This window comes from Stenella coeruleoalba, assembly GCF_951394435.1.
Source record: "Stenella coeruleoalba genome assembly, chromosome: 2".
In the NCBI taxonomy this organism is placed as follows: domain Eukaryota; kingdom Metazoa; phylum Chordata; class Mammalia; order Artiodactyla; family Delphinidae; genus Stenella; species Stenella coeruleoalba.
The window spans coordinates 110,189,164-110,204,242 of record NC_137147.1 but is presented as its reverse complement, the minus strand read 5'-3'; the positions used below and the strand labels follow the sequence as shown (position 1 = coordinate 110,204,242).

Below are 15,079 nucleotides of genomic sequence, written 5' to 3'. Positions count from 1 at the left end.
GGCTGAGCGGTCAGGGCCGGGGCGGGACTGCCGGGGCCCGCCACCCTATTGGGCCTCGCCGGGAGGAGGCGGGGCCGGCAGGGGCCGGACTCCTCCTTGGGCCCTGCACCAGCCCGGACCCCGCCCTCGCGCCCGGCGCGCGCGTCTCTGGGCACCGCGGAAAGCTCAGCGCTACTGAGGTGAGAGAGGGGTGAGACCCACCGGGACCCGGGAGCTGGGGGTGGGAACTGGAGGATTAGGGGAGCCGTTAGCGAGGAAAAACCCTCTCTCCAGGATGCCCTATTTAAACCAGAGTATCAGTTGCTGACACATCAGCTTAAGCCCCAAAAGGCAAATCTGAACAAACTCCTGCGTCCTTCGCGTTAGCTGGGCTGAAACTCCAAGGCGCATTTAACCAGTGCGCGTTCCGTGTTCTTGAACTAAGACCGTGGTCACCTCGGGTCTCCTCAAATTCGCTCTCAGATCCTCCTATCCCCTCCACGCGTTAGGTAGACTGACGCGAGTCAAGAGTTGAAATCCCGAGCTTCCCTGGTGGCGCAGTGGTTGAGAGTCCGCCTGCCGATGCAGGGGACACGGGTTCATGCCCCGGTCCGGGAAGATCCCACATGCCGCGGAGCGGCTAGGCCCGTGAGCCATGGCCGCTGAGCCTGCGCGTCTGGAGCCTGTGCTCCGCCACGGGAGAGGCCACGACAGTGAGAGGCCCGCGTACCGCAAAAAAAAAAAAAAAAAAGAGTTGAAATCCCTCAGCTTCTCACCAGAAGGTCAAGCTGCTAGTCCTCGAAGTCATTAAGCATAGCCAGAGTCTGTTTCCTCCTTTCCGAGATGGGAACTATAACAGCAACAGGGCTTGGGTGAAATAACGTTATGTTAAAGACTTGGGACACACCCTGTGCTCAACGACAACCAACGATGCTTGTCAGACAGTACTCAGGCAAACGGTTCCATTTTTTGCCTGCTTTCATACAAAAGACAATACTGATTGGTTCTGCCATAAACAACCAAAGTCTCTCGCTCTCTCTTCACTCATCTTCTTGAAATGAGACACCAGTTGGGGCTGGGTTTTATTTAGAAAAATCTGACCCCAGCCCCCACTTTCCCAGCTACACCAACCCGGTCGAATGCTAGCCACCTCTTTCTGCCCTGTGTTCCCAGCTCTCCCCTTCATTGCCTCAGAGTCAACATTGCCAGATGGAGCTGGGCCAGGAAAGTGACCTTGAATTAGTGACTTCAAAGCTTCCTTCTCCCTGTCTCAGCCAGGCAAAGCTACTACTTTGGCCCAGAGATCTAGTAGACTGGACCTAAGGGGAGGCTGTTCTGGGGCCACCCCCAAAGTCTGAGACCTCATTCAAAGGCCTAACCTTGAGCCAGCATGTCCTAGAGTGACCCATTATCCCTTTCATTCTGTTCCAATTCTCTTACTCAAAACACAAGCAGAGGGACTTCCCTGGTGGCGCAGTGGTTAAGAATCCGCCTGCCAATGCAGGGGATGCGGGTTCGATCCCTGGTCTGGGAAGATCCCACATGCTATGGAGCAACTAAGCCCGTGTGTCACAACTACTAAGCCTGTGCTCTAGAGTCTTCAAGCCACACCTACTGAGCCCATACGCCACAACTACTGAAGCTCGTGCACCTAGAGCCCATGCTCCACAACAAGAGAAGCCACCACAATGAGAAGCCCCCACACTGCAACGAAGAGTAGTCCCCGCTTGCTGCAACTAGAGAAAACCTGCACGTGGCAACGAAGACCCAACACAGCCAAAAAACAAAATAAGACAAAACATTAAAAAAAAAACAAAACACAGCAGAGACCATGGAAGCCTCTGGTATTTGGCTTTCATGCCATCCTAGTGTTATCAGGCACCAGGGCCTCAGTGTCTATACCTATAAAATGGGAGGATGACTGCTCCCCCAGGCTCCTTTTGGCCCAAACGATCAGATTCTGTTATGTATGACAACTACCTATACTGCCATTTCTGAAATGGTCATAAAGAAATTGCTCTCCCCCCACCAGGGGCTCATTTGTTTCTCTGTATGGTGGACCAAGGTGTCAGAGGCCTGGCAAGAGGCAATACTAGAGCCTCAGTGTGTTCCAGAGTCTGGCCTTCACCTGCAGAGGGATCAGGGTGGGAGCACATGGGTCCTTTGACAGCACAGCAGCAGCCCAGGACAGTCAAGGCAAAATCTTCCGATTAAACTGCTCTCACAGCCCACGTCCCAGGGCTCCAGCTCCATGCCAGCCTTCCTCATGCGGTATCTATTTGGTGAGGCAGCTGATGTCAGCTCCATTGGCTCAGAGAGGTTAGGACACTTGCTCAAAGTCACACAGCTAGGAAGTAGCAGAGCTCTAGTTCATACTCGTATACCTGGCTAATAGTCCATCATTCTTTTAAGGAGAAAAAATAGGACCCAGAGCCCCTATTTATTGTACTTCTTTGGAATTTTTTGTGCTGATAACTGCTGGCCCTGTAAGCCACCTCAGAGAAAGGTGATATTTAAAGGAAAGGTGCTTATATCCTCCTTTGGGTCAGCAGATTTGGAAACTCTCACCCTTACAGATTTTATTTATTTATTTATTTATAATTTTTGGCCACACACAGAATGTCGGATCTTTGTTCCCTGACCAGGGATTGAACCCACGCCCCCTGCATTGGAAGCACGGAGTCTTGACCACTGGCCTGCCAGGGAAGTCCCCTTACATATTTTAAATCAAACCTCAATTAGTTATTGAGTCTAGGTCATGTGCAAGTTCCCCGTGGAGGCACAGAAATGCATATCACTCAGTCTCTACCCTCTGGGAACCACAAATCACCACAAACCAGGCACAAGGGGAAAGTGTCCCAGGAGGAGTGTAGATGACACATTAGGCATCTGGCAAAGAGAAAATCACCTCTGATGGGGGAGACCCTGATGAACTCAGGGCAGGAACATCCATCAAGTGTGTTCTCACGGATCTTTACGACGTGGAAGGAGGCTGACCATGCAGACACGAGTAGAGTGAGGGCCTTGCACTTCACCCAGGTGGACACACCAGGACATTAGTTTCGTGCTATGTTTGTAGGCAGGGAGTAACATCTGGTAACATCTGGCACAGCAGTGAGGGGATGTCAGACAGTGGAGAATCAGGCCTGGGGAAGGGAGGCCAGGGTTCTTGAACCGGAGAGACTTGACACAGGGTCCTGGCAGGACCCTCAAGAAGGTGCAAGAGTGCAGAGGCAGTGTAGAGATGGCGTATGCAGGAACTGCAGCTAGCTGGACGGGGGAGGAGTCACAGTGACTCAGACTTCCATCCCTGGGGCTGGGAGAATGGTGATGCCATTATTAGAAATCAGAAGATGGGAGGGAGGAAGGTTGAGGGGGAGGCGTTGATAGCAGAGCTATTTATGGTCATCTCTAAACTGATTTCCCTGCCAATAGTCAGTCTGTGCTCCCTCCCCCTCCTATCAGCCCTCCCCGCCACTTCCAGTGCTGTAGCCCTAAGCACAGCCCTGAGCAGTCACTCCACAGCTCAGATAGTGAAGTAGCTCTCCACTGCCTGATACAATAAAATCTGAATAGCTTATAACATTTCATGGCCTTCACCTACCCCCCACAGTTACTATTCCCTCTCCACAAGAACCCTAAATTTAGCCATTCCCCTGAGTAGTCCTTGACTCTGAGCAGTTGCACTGTCCCTTCCTTCCATCAAGTGGGTTCTTTCCACTCCGCATTGCCAGACCCAGCTCATCCTTGAAGGCCAAGTACAAATTCACCCTCTCAAGCCTGCACTGGGGGTGGGGATAAAGGGGGGGTATAGCATTCATTTACACTTGAATCATCACGAAAGGTAAACAGACCCCCCCAATAAAAGAACACAAACTACTACTCTGATTTTTTTTTAATAAATTTATTTATTTTATTTATTTATTTTTGGCTGCGTTGGGTCTTCGTTGCTGTGCGCTGGCTTTCTCTAGTTGCGGCGAGCAGGGACTACTCTTCGTTGCGGTGTGCGGGCTTCTCATTGCGGTGGCTTCTCTTGTTGTGGAGCATGGGCTCTAGGTGCGTGGGCTTCAGTAGTTGTGGCACGTGGGCTCAGTAGTTGTGGCTCGCAGGCTCTAGAGTGCAGCCTAGTAGTTGTGGTGCATGGATTTAGTTGCTCTGCGCCATGTGGGTTTTTCCTGGGCCAGGGCTCGAATCGTGTCCCCTGCATTGGCAGGCAGATTCTTAACCAGTGCACCACCAGGGAAACCCTACTACTCTGATTTTAACTTTGTAAAATAAATCTATGGACAGTAACAGGTGGGGTCCAGAAACAAATTTGGAAGATTTTAAAACACTATTTAGGGAATTCCCTGGTGGTCCAGTGGTTAGTACTACGCACTTCCACTGCAGGGGGCATGGGTTCAATCCCTGGTCAGGGAACCAAGATCCTACATGCATGGCCAAATAAATAAATAAAACTTTATTAAATTTTGTGAAATTTTCTCTTAGGTTGCATAAATTAATTAATCCTCAAGATTCCTAATAAAGCTAGACGTCCAAAGTTAGAGGAAGGGGAAATGATTGAAAGGGATTAAAAAGAACTAAAAGCAACATTACCATCTTGGTAACAGATTTCCAGAGTATAAAGCTTTCTCCCTGTTTGTGGAAGTCTTTTTTTTTTTTTTTTTTTTAAGTTTTTTGGCTGCATGGCATGAGGGATCTTAGTTCCCGGACCAGGGATGGAACCCGCACCCCCTACAGTGGAAGGGCGGAGTCTTAACCTCTGGACCACCAGGAAAGTCCCGTGGAAGTCTTTTGTCATGATTGTCTCATGCCTGGGCAAGTCACTTAACTTCTCTGAGCCTCAGTTTCTTCAACTGCAAATGGAGATAATAAAAATCCCTACTCCTAGCAGTTACTAGGATTAAATAAATTCATGCAGATAAGTTGCTTTGAATGGTGCCTGGCACACATAGGAGAAGCCTGGCCATAGTGTTAATGTTATCTGCTCATTCACATCCACTCCACACCAGTTTACTGAGCTCCTACGACATGACAGGTGTGACCCACAGATGGACAAGAGGGCACATTCTATTCCTGAGAGGACCAGCGTCCAGTGAGGGTATCCGGAAGATGGAGATATGAACAGATCATTTCAAAATATTGTTGCTGTGGCTGGATGGAGTGTTGGTTAGTACAATCTCTTTGGAGGGCAATTTAGTATCATCCATCCTATTATAAAGTGCACGTAACTCTTCATCTGGAAATTCCACTCTGAGAGACTGACAGCATAGAAATACTTACCAAATTGTACAGACACATAAGTGCAAGGTGTTCACTGCAGCACTGTTTGTAATAGGGAAAAATTGGGAATGACCTAAATGTCCATTGTCATTAAGAATGAGGTAAATATTTGCTGATATAGAAAAATGCATTGGGGGACTTCCCTGGCAGTCCAGTGGTTAAGACTCTGCATGGTTAAGACTCAAATAAAAAAGAAAAAGAAAAATGCATTGTGATATATTAAGTGAAAATAGAAAGTTGCAGAGAAATATCTTAACATACATACATACCTATATATGAAAAATTAAAGGCACAGAAACCTAAGAGGGTATGGGAGTGGGGTATAGTGGGAGACTCAATTTCTACTTTATGCAATTCTGTGGGGGTTGAACATTATATAACAAAAGCATCTATTACTTTTGTAACCAGAAAAAGAACAATCAAGATATATATAGAAATAGATAGGTAGATAGATTTTTTTATTTTTTGAAACAAACGGTCACAGTCGTTTATGTGCTGTGCAGAGTGTCCCCTGTCCCAGCACCATTCACTCTGGCGGCTTCTTTTAAATTGAGGCATTTCCTCTCGCGTTCTTTCCGTCTTTGGGGAAAACGAAGGGTTAAAGGGGCTGGGGAGGGGAAGAGGAAGTGAGGTAAGGGAAAGAGGGGTGAGGGCCCCTCGGGTACCAGCTGCGGTGAGGCGCTGGCCACGCCCCGCAGCTCTGGCTCCCGCTGGAAGCAGCCTCCCCAGGTGCTCGAGAGGAGGCTGCTGGGCTGTTTTTACGGTCTCAGAAGGACGAAAGATCAGAACTTAATGAATATAAAGTTAAGTGGAGGTTAGGACAAGATGCTGCGACCTAGAGCAAACGACGGTTCTCAAAGTGTGGTCCGCGGACCCTGGGGGAGGAGGGGCACCACGAGATCTAAATAATTTTCGTAATACTAAGAAGTCACTTGCCTTTCTCACTGTGTTAACATTTGCCCAAATGGTGCAAAAGCAACGGTGGGGAAAACTGCTTATACCTTACCCTGAATCATGGCAGAGGCACCAAACTATACTAGTAGTGATTTTATTGCTCACATCGTGCACTCTCTGTCTTTTTTTTTTAAGTCTATTAATACGATGTACTAAATAAAGCAGTAGAAATTAATAATTTGATTAAATCGTAACTCTTGGGTATATATCTTTCTAATATCTTATGTAATAAAAATGGAAGTACATACAAAGCACTTGTGCTGCAGACCCTGGAAAGATGGTTGTCTCCTGGAAAAGCACTGAGGAAGAGCGGGAGTGCTTTATTTGAGCTGTGGGTTGAAGCAGCTGCTTTCTTCACAGAACAACATTTCAGCTGAAAAGAACAACCAATGCAGAAGCCATTTGGACTCAAATATTTGGCAGATATTTTCTCAAAAATGAATGAAATGAGCCAGTCACTTCAAGGAAATAGCTTATAGTATATGTTACCAATGATTTTTTTATATTGGAGCTTTCAAGGGAAAACTAAAATTTTGGAAACCTTGTATATACCCTGAGTTTGAGAGCTTCTCAATTCTTTTTTTTTTTTTAATATTTATTTATGTATTTATTTGGCTGCGCTGGGTTGTGGCACCACGGGATTTTCATTGGCGTATGCGGCATCTTTAGTTGCAGCATGCGGACTCTTAGTTGCGGCATGCACGTGGGATCTAGTTCCCTGACCTGAGATCAAACCCTGGCCCCCTGCATTGGGAGCACGGAGTCTTAACCACTGGACCCAGGGAAGTCCCAGCTTCCCAATTCTTCATGATGTTTCTAATGAGATTAATGGTCTACCAAATGTGATTTTTTTTCATATTGTGTAATGGAATGTGTCAACTTTTGGAAGATCTGCATAACTCAGCCAGTATTTTCTAAATGACCAATGCATGATGTTAAAAAGTTATGCATGGGTAAGAGACCTATTCCAGAATGGATTTGAATATGAGGGGTTTGAATGTAACAGAGTAGGAAAGGCATATTGGTGTTGTTTCAGATTCCACATTGCAATTAACCTTTGAGAAAGTATCACTTGTACATTTTGTTATCGTAAGTGAATACCGTGGGTCAGGCCTCGCCCAGTCGGGAAATGGGGGTTGGGCAGTGGCCCAAGCTGGGATGCCCCCCTAAAAAATGGCCACTGGGGCCTCGACCCAGCTCAGCCCATGCAGGTCAGGGAGCCCCGGGTGATGCACCGCACCACCCCCATCCCAGGCCCAGACCATGGTGCAGGAGGTCTGGTACATGGAGGAGTCCCAAGATGACCTGAGGTGGCCCCCTGGCCTGGAGCCCAGCTGCCCAGTCCTCCTGGAGCAGCTGCACCAGCTTGGAGTCCTTTACTGGAAGCTGGCAAATATCAGAATGATCCAGAATTAGACTACTCTGGGATGGTCATAATAAACGTATGCAAAAATAAATTTCCAAATTATGAAGAAAAGGTTAAGATGTTTTGCTGGGAGCATTTGTACTAGGATGTAAAATTTGCTACATCTTGGATGGCAGTGGATACTTTGATGAAAGAGATAAAGAGGACTTCAGATTTTCATGGAGAAAGGAAACGTGATAACTCATCCTGCAGGAGTTTATCACTGCTTCACACTGGATGGAAAGAACTATGTGACAGCTGTGTGGATGTTTGTGGGAGAAACAGTGTGGACTGCAACCAGTCGGCTGACCATTTCCACGCTCAAGGACAGGACAGGACGTGAAATTTTGGGCATGAACAGCAAGGAGTGCTCCCTGGGGCCTAGCACACTCCTTGTAAAGATCCTAAACGTGATAACTGAGCAGAAAATCATTTACTCTTTGCTTTTATATTATAGGCTTGAAGCTTGAAGGCTTGAAGGTTATCTCCTTTGCAAGATTATTTGATCAGAATATTTTTTAATGGCAGACTTCCCTGGTGGCACAGTGGTTAAGAGTACGCCTGTCAATGCAGGGGACATGGGTTCGAGCCCTGCTCCGGGAAGATCCCACATGCCGCGGAGCAACGAAGCCCCTGCACCACAACTACTGAGCCTGCGCTCTAGAGCCCGTGAGCCACAACTACTGAGCCCACATGCCACAACTACTGAAGCTGTGCACCTAGAGCCCGTGCTCGGCAGCAAGAGAAGCCACCGCAGGGAGAAGCCCTCACACCGCAATGAAGAGTAGCCCCGCTCGCTGCTAGAGAAAGCCCACACGCAGCAATGAAGACCCAATGCAGCCAAAAATAAAAATAAATAAAATAAAATTTTTAAAAAAGAAAGAAAAGCCTTATGATAAAATAAGCCATAGCTATTTAAACAAAGAATGTTTTTTAATAAAAGTCGCTATAAAACTGATTTTTACATGGAAACAACTGTGGAAATGTGGACAAATCACAGTCATTTGCTCTAACTCAGTCAAGATCAGTGGTTCAGACACGTGTTCAACTTTAACCGGAATGAGAGTCTTATCTGCTGGTGTGCCTTATCTGGACACGATTTTTAGACTTTAAACCAGGTATCAGTCAATGCCATGCCTGCCTTAGAAGAAAGTTGTGGCAGAGAAGTATATTTTGGTCTTTGTCCCCAGTTTCTGGCATAGAGCTCCTAAAACCCTTGGAATTTCCTGAGCGATACGAGTGGCCTTCTGCTATTCACAGGTAATCCTTTGTGAGCATCTCAGTTCCACTGGGACAGAAGCGCCTGTGCTCAGGACCCTCTGGACCTCACTCTATGTACCTCCTTATCTGGCTGTTTAATCTGTGGTCTTTATGTATCCTTTATAATAAATTGGTAAATGTAAACCAACATTTCCTGAGTTTTGTGAGCCGTTCTAGCAAATTATGGGACCCGAGGAAGAGGTCATGTAAATCCCCAATTTTTAGCCGCTGAGTCAGAAGTACAATTGTCCCAGATTTGTGATAGGCATCAGTGTTGTGGGACTAAGCCCTTAATCTGTGGGATCTAACGCTATCTCCAGGTAGATAGTGTCAGAATTGAGTTAAACTCAATTCAGTCCTGCTGAATCGGTTGGTGTAGGGAAACAGACTAGAGGTGTAATCGTAGATAACATAACTAACTAGATACAGGATGCTTTTTTTTCCCGAAATTATACCTTGGACTAAGGAGTGCAAGGAGGGGAGAGCTCTCTATTAGGGGCACATTCTCAGTTGCTTATGCCACTTGCCGCTTTCCGTTCAAACTAAAGTAAATGCCTTGGGAATTCCCTGGTGGTCCGGTGCTTAGGACTCCATGCTCTTACTGCCGAGGGCCTGAGTTTGATCCCTGGTCGGGGAACTAAGATCCCACATGCTGCAGCGCAGCCAAATAATAATGATAATAATAATAAAACACCTTAATATAAAAAAAATAAAGGCACTCTCGTCCCCTTCCTGTTGCAGTGAAATCTCAAGTTCCACAGACTCCTGCTGGCTCGTCTAACCCTGTACTTGTTTTTCTCATTTCTTATTCTTTTTTCTTTAATGAAATGATCTAATTTTTTTTTTTTTTTTTTTTTTTTTTGGCTGCGTTGGGTCTTTGTTGCTGCATGCGGACTTTCTCTAGTTGCGCGGCTAGAGGGGGCTACTCTTCGTTGCGGTGCGAGGACTTATTGCGGTGGCTTCTCTTGTTGTAGCGCGCGGGCTCTAGGCACATGGACTTCAGTAGTTGTGGCTCATGGGCTCTAGAGCGCAGGCTCAACAGTTGTGATGCGTGGGCTTAGTTGCTCTGTGGCATGTGAGATCTTCTCAGACCTGGGCTCGAACCCGTGTCCCCTGTGTCGGCAGGCGGATTCTCAACCATTGCGCCACCAGGGAAGTCCTCATCTCTTACTCTTTTAAAATTCATGCTTAAGTCCTGTGGGAGAGAATAGTTGTAAACAGCTTTAATTAAATTGTACTTATAAAAAACTATTTTCTTCTACTCCACTTTATGCTTTTGGTATTGTTGATCTTTAAAAATTAAATGGTCTTTGATAATGGGGGGGAAAAAGAGAATAGTCCTAACATCTGAAAAAGCTATTAAAATATTCCCCATTTTTCTTTTTCCAGCTACACATCAATCTGAGGCTGGATTTTCTTCATATACCTCAACCAAAACAATATACAGCAGCAGACTAAATGCTGAAGTGGATGTGAGAATCCAGCTACTTCTGGTAAGTCAGATATGAAGAGAGTTGCAAAAATGTAAACAAAGCAACTCTTCTCATTAACTCTTTTATTTTGGAAAATCTTATTTTTAAATTAATACATAAACATGTTTCAAATTTTCTGTCTTAACTTTTAATTCGGTAAATAGGGTTTTGTATAACCTATATAAACAAGAGCTCTTTTGAGTCCTCAACAACTTCTCAGAGTGTAAAGAGGTCCTAAAGCCAAAAAGTTGGAGAATTACCCTAGAGGAAAGCACTTGGAGCTCAACAAAAATGGGGGCCACATTATCCCACACAAGAAATCTAACATTTATACAATAATGCTATATAATGTATAGTCTGTATTAAATTGTCCCAAGATGTTCCAGTAATTCCTTTAAATTTGGGAAGGGGGGATTTCCCTGGTGGCACAGTGGTTAAGAATCTGCCTGCTAATGCAGGGGACACGGGTTCGAGCCCTGGTCTGGGAAGATCTCACATGCCGTGGGGCAACTAAGCCCGTGCAACACAACTACTGAGCCTGCACTCTAGAGCCTGCAAGCCACAACTACTGAGCCCACGTGCCACAACTGCTGAAGCCCACGTGCCCTAGAGCCCATGCTTCACAACAAGAAGCCACTGCAAGGAGAAGTCTGGGCTTTCTCTAGTTGTGGGGGACTCGCTGCAACTAGAGGAAGCCCGTGCACAGCAACGAAGACTCAACGCAGCCAAAAATGAATAAATTTTTTTAAAAAACCAGGAATTAAAAAAAAAAAATTAGGGGAAGGGGGTCCGGGATCTAGAATCAAGGCTCAGGCATAGCATTTGGTTGTCATGTCTCATTAGCTTTTTTTTTTTAATTAATTAATTTATTTTTTATTTGGCTGCATTGGGTCTTGGTTGCAGCATGCAGGATCTTCGTTGCGGCATGTGGAATCTTTCATTGCTGCACGCAGGCTCAGTAGTTGCCACACGGGCTTAGTTGCCCTGCGCCATGTGGGATCTTAGTTCCCCGACCAGGGATCAAACCTGTGTCCCCTGCATTGGAAGACAGATTCTTAACCACTGGACCACCAGGGAAGTCCCCCCTTTTTTAGTTTTCTACTGGATCAATGCAGACTTCTTTATTCTCCCTTAGCCCCTTCACTGGTTTAGAAATTATACATTCTATTTCTGCTCGTTTAGAAATTAAATTCTTAACTTGACTATACAGAGTTTAAAATTCATCATTGTCTTTATCTTTCTTAGAAATATGAGAAACTTAGATGACTTCTGTCCAATTTCTCCTCTCCTATCTTCCATGTTATTATTCCATCATACTTTAGTTCTACTGGGTCTTCTGAGCCCCCTCACTTTTTTTAAAATAGGTTTATCAACATGTTTTCCTGTTTCCTAGCTGAGCAACGTGTCTTACTTTCCACTCCTATGTGCTGAATTCAATTTCCTGTTAACTGAAGGGCATCATTGAATAGGTCTTTGAACAAAGATCTGTGAGTAATTAACTTTCTCTGTCTCAAATTGTTCAATTTTATCCTCATTTCGTAAGCTTTTTAGTGAAGTATAATATATACATATGTGTATACAGAGAGTACGTAAGTTATTAGTGTACAACTTATTTTTATATAAATTTATTTATTTATTTTTGGCTGTGTTGAGTCTTCGTTGCTGCGTGCAGGCTTTCTCTTAACTGTGGCAGACGGGGGCTGCGCTTCGTTGCAGTGCACAGGCTTCTCACTGCAGTGGCGTCTCTTGTTGCAGAGCACGGGCTCTAGGCAGGCAGGCTTCAGTAGCTGTGGCTCACGGGCTCTAGAATGCAGGCTCAGTAGTTGTGGCACACGGGTTTAGTTGCCCTGCGGCATGTGGGATCTTCCTGGACCAGGGCTTGAACCCGTGTCCCCTGCATTGGCGGGCGGATTCTTAACCACTGCGCCACCAGGGAAGTCCCTAGTGTACGACTTATGAATGTTGATGAAATCACTACCCAGATCAGGAAATGTAACATCACCAGGACCCCCAAGACCCTCCTTAAACCACCTCCTAGGCATTATGTTTCCCAACTTCCCTTTGCTATCTTAACTTCTACTAAAATAGACTGGTTTTGCCTATTTTTGTTTTCCTGTGAATGGAATCATATAGTATGTACTCTGTTGTGTCTTACTTCTTCTCAACACTGCATTTCTAAAATTCACCCAGGGACTTCCCTGGTGGTGCAGTGACTAAGAATCCACCTGCCAATGCAGGGGACATGGGTTCGAGCCCTGGTCCAGGAAGATCCCACATGCCGCAGAGCAGCTAAGCCCGTGCGCCACAAATACTGAGCCTACGCTCTAGAGACCGCGAGCCACAACTACTGAGCCTGTGAGCCACAATTACTGAAGCCTGTGTACCTAGAGCCCGTGCTTCCCAGCAAGGAGAAGCTGCCTCAATGAGAAGCCTGTGCACCACAATGGAGAGTAGCCCCCGCTCACTGCAGCTAGAGAAAGGCCATGCGCAGCAATGAAGACCCAATGCAGCCAAAAATAAATAAAATAAATAAAAATATTTTTTAAAAATAAAATAAAGTTTTCAAAAATAAAAATAAAATTAATCCAGGGACTTCGCTGGTGGTCCAGTGGTTAAGAATCCTCCTTCCAATGCAGGGGACATGGGTTCAATCACTGGTCAGGGAACTAAGATCCCACATGCTGCAGGGCAACTAAGCCCTCACACTCTAGAGCCCACGCACCACAACTAGAGAGCCCGAGTGCCACAACTACTGAGCCCACGCACTCTGGAGCCCATGCACCACAACTAGAGAGAAGCCCGTGCACTGCAAAAAAGATCCCGCTTGCTGCAACTAAGACCCGATGCAGCCAAATAAATAAATTAGTTAACTAAAAATAAACATATATTTTTTAAATAAAAAAAATCATCTATGTTTTTGCATGTAGCTGTAATTTATTAATTCTTCTGCCATATAAAACTCTATGTTATGAATATTCCACAATTTATGTATCCATTCTACTATTGACAGACATTTGGGTTGTTTCCAGTTTGGGGTTATTATTAACGATGCTTCTATGAAGGTTCTGACACTTGTCTTTTGCTGCACATATGTATGAAATTCTGTTGGATGATACTTAGGAGTGAATTACTGGGTCATAGGCTACATACTTAAGCATTCGGCTTTAACAGACACTGGCAAACAATTTTCTGAGTGTCTGTATTCTTCCAGCAATGTATGAGAGCTTCAGTTTCTTTACATCTTTGCTAACAGTTGGCATTGTCATTCTTTTCAGTTTTAGTCATTCTTGTGGGTGTATAGTGGTTCTCATGGTGGTTTTTTGTTGTTGTTGTTGTTGTTGCTGTTTGTTTTGTTTTTGCGGTACGCGGACCTCTCACCGCTGTGGCCTCTCCCGTTGCGGAGCACAGGCTCCGGACGCGCAGGCTCAGCGGCCATGGCTCACGGGACTAGGCGCTCCGCGGCATGTGGGATCTTCCCGGACCAGGGCACGAACCCGTTTCCCCTGCATCGGCAGGCGGACTCTCAACCACTGCACCACCAGGGAAGCCCCTCATGGTGGTTTTAAATTGCCTTTCCCGTGGTCTCTCGGGCGCAATTGGTCAGTTCATTAAACTGATAAATAGCATTTCCCTGGAGACTAAAGAAATTGAGCTCCTTTTCGTATACTTATTGCCCATTTTAATATTCTCTTTTCTGAAGTGCCTGCTTCAAGTTTTTGCTTATTTTTTCCATTGGATTGTCTGCCAGTTTGTGATCTGTAGGAGTTCAATATACATTCTGATATGAGTCCCCTTTTTGGGTATATGTCAGTGGCTTGCCTTCTCATTCATTTAAAATGTATTTGGAGGGTTTCCCTGGTGGCGCAGTGTTTGAGAGTCCGCCTGCCGATGCAGGGGACACGGGTTTGTGCCCCAGTCCGGGAGGATCCCACATGCCGCGGAGCAGCTGGGCCCGTGAGCCATGGCCGCTGAGCCTGCGCGTCCAGAGTCTGTGCTCCGCAACGGGAGAGGCCACAGCAGTGAGAGGCCCGCGTACACACACACACACACAAAAAGTATTTTGATGCACAGAAATTCTTAATTTTAATTTAGTCCAACTTATTGACCTTTTATGTTTATGTCTTATTTCCTGTTTGATAAATCTTTTCTTAACCCTATAGTATCTTCTGGAAGTTTTATTGTTTTATCTTTCACTTTTTTAAAAAGATTTATTTATTTATTTATTTGGTTTGCTGGGTCTTAGTTGTGGCAGATGGACTCCTTAGTTGTGGCATTTGAACTCATAGTTGTGGCATGCATGTGAGATCTAGTTCCCTGACCAGGGATTGAACCCGGGCCCCCTGCATTGGGAGCGCAGAGTTTTAACCACTATGTCACCAGGGAAGTCCCTGCCTTTCACTTTGATATCTATAATTTTCCTGAAATTGATTTAAAAAAATTTTTTTTTACTTTTGGCTGTGTTGGGTCTTCGTTGCTGCATGCGGGCTTTCTCTAGTTGTGGTGAGCGGGGGCTACTCTTTGTTGTGGCGTGCGGGCTTCTCATTGTGGTGGCTTCTCTTGTTGCGGAGCACAGGCTCTAGGGCTCATGGCTTCAGTAGTTGTGGAATGCAGGCTCAGTAGTTGTGGCACACAGGCTTAGTTACTCCAGGCATGTGGATCTTCCCAGACCAGGAATCAAACCCGTGTCCCCTGCATTGGCAGGTGGATTCCCAACCACTGCACCACC

At 45.8% G+C, this 15,079-nt stretch overlaps 1 protein-coding gene across 3 annotated transcripts in view; it reads left to right on the top strand.

Moving 5' to 3' along the window:
- Positions 1-15,079, top strand: part of SEMA4B (semaphorin 4B) — a 94,689-nt gene that overhangs the window by 1,665 nt on the left and 77,945 nt on the right. The window contains exons 2-3 of one of the 3 annotated variants that reach the window (XM_079912430.1): positions 10,271-10,374; positions 11,718-11,840. The gene's annotated coding sequence lies outside the window, so the exon portion shown is untranslated. Of the gene's footprint in view, positions 1-8,391; positions 8,882-10,270; positions 10,375-11,717; positions 11,841-15,079 lie in introns of those variants that run through there. The other 2 variants (XM_079912429.1, XM_079912428.1) reach the window with 2 other exon arrangements.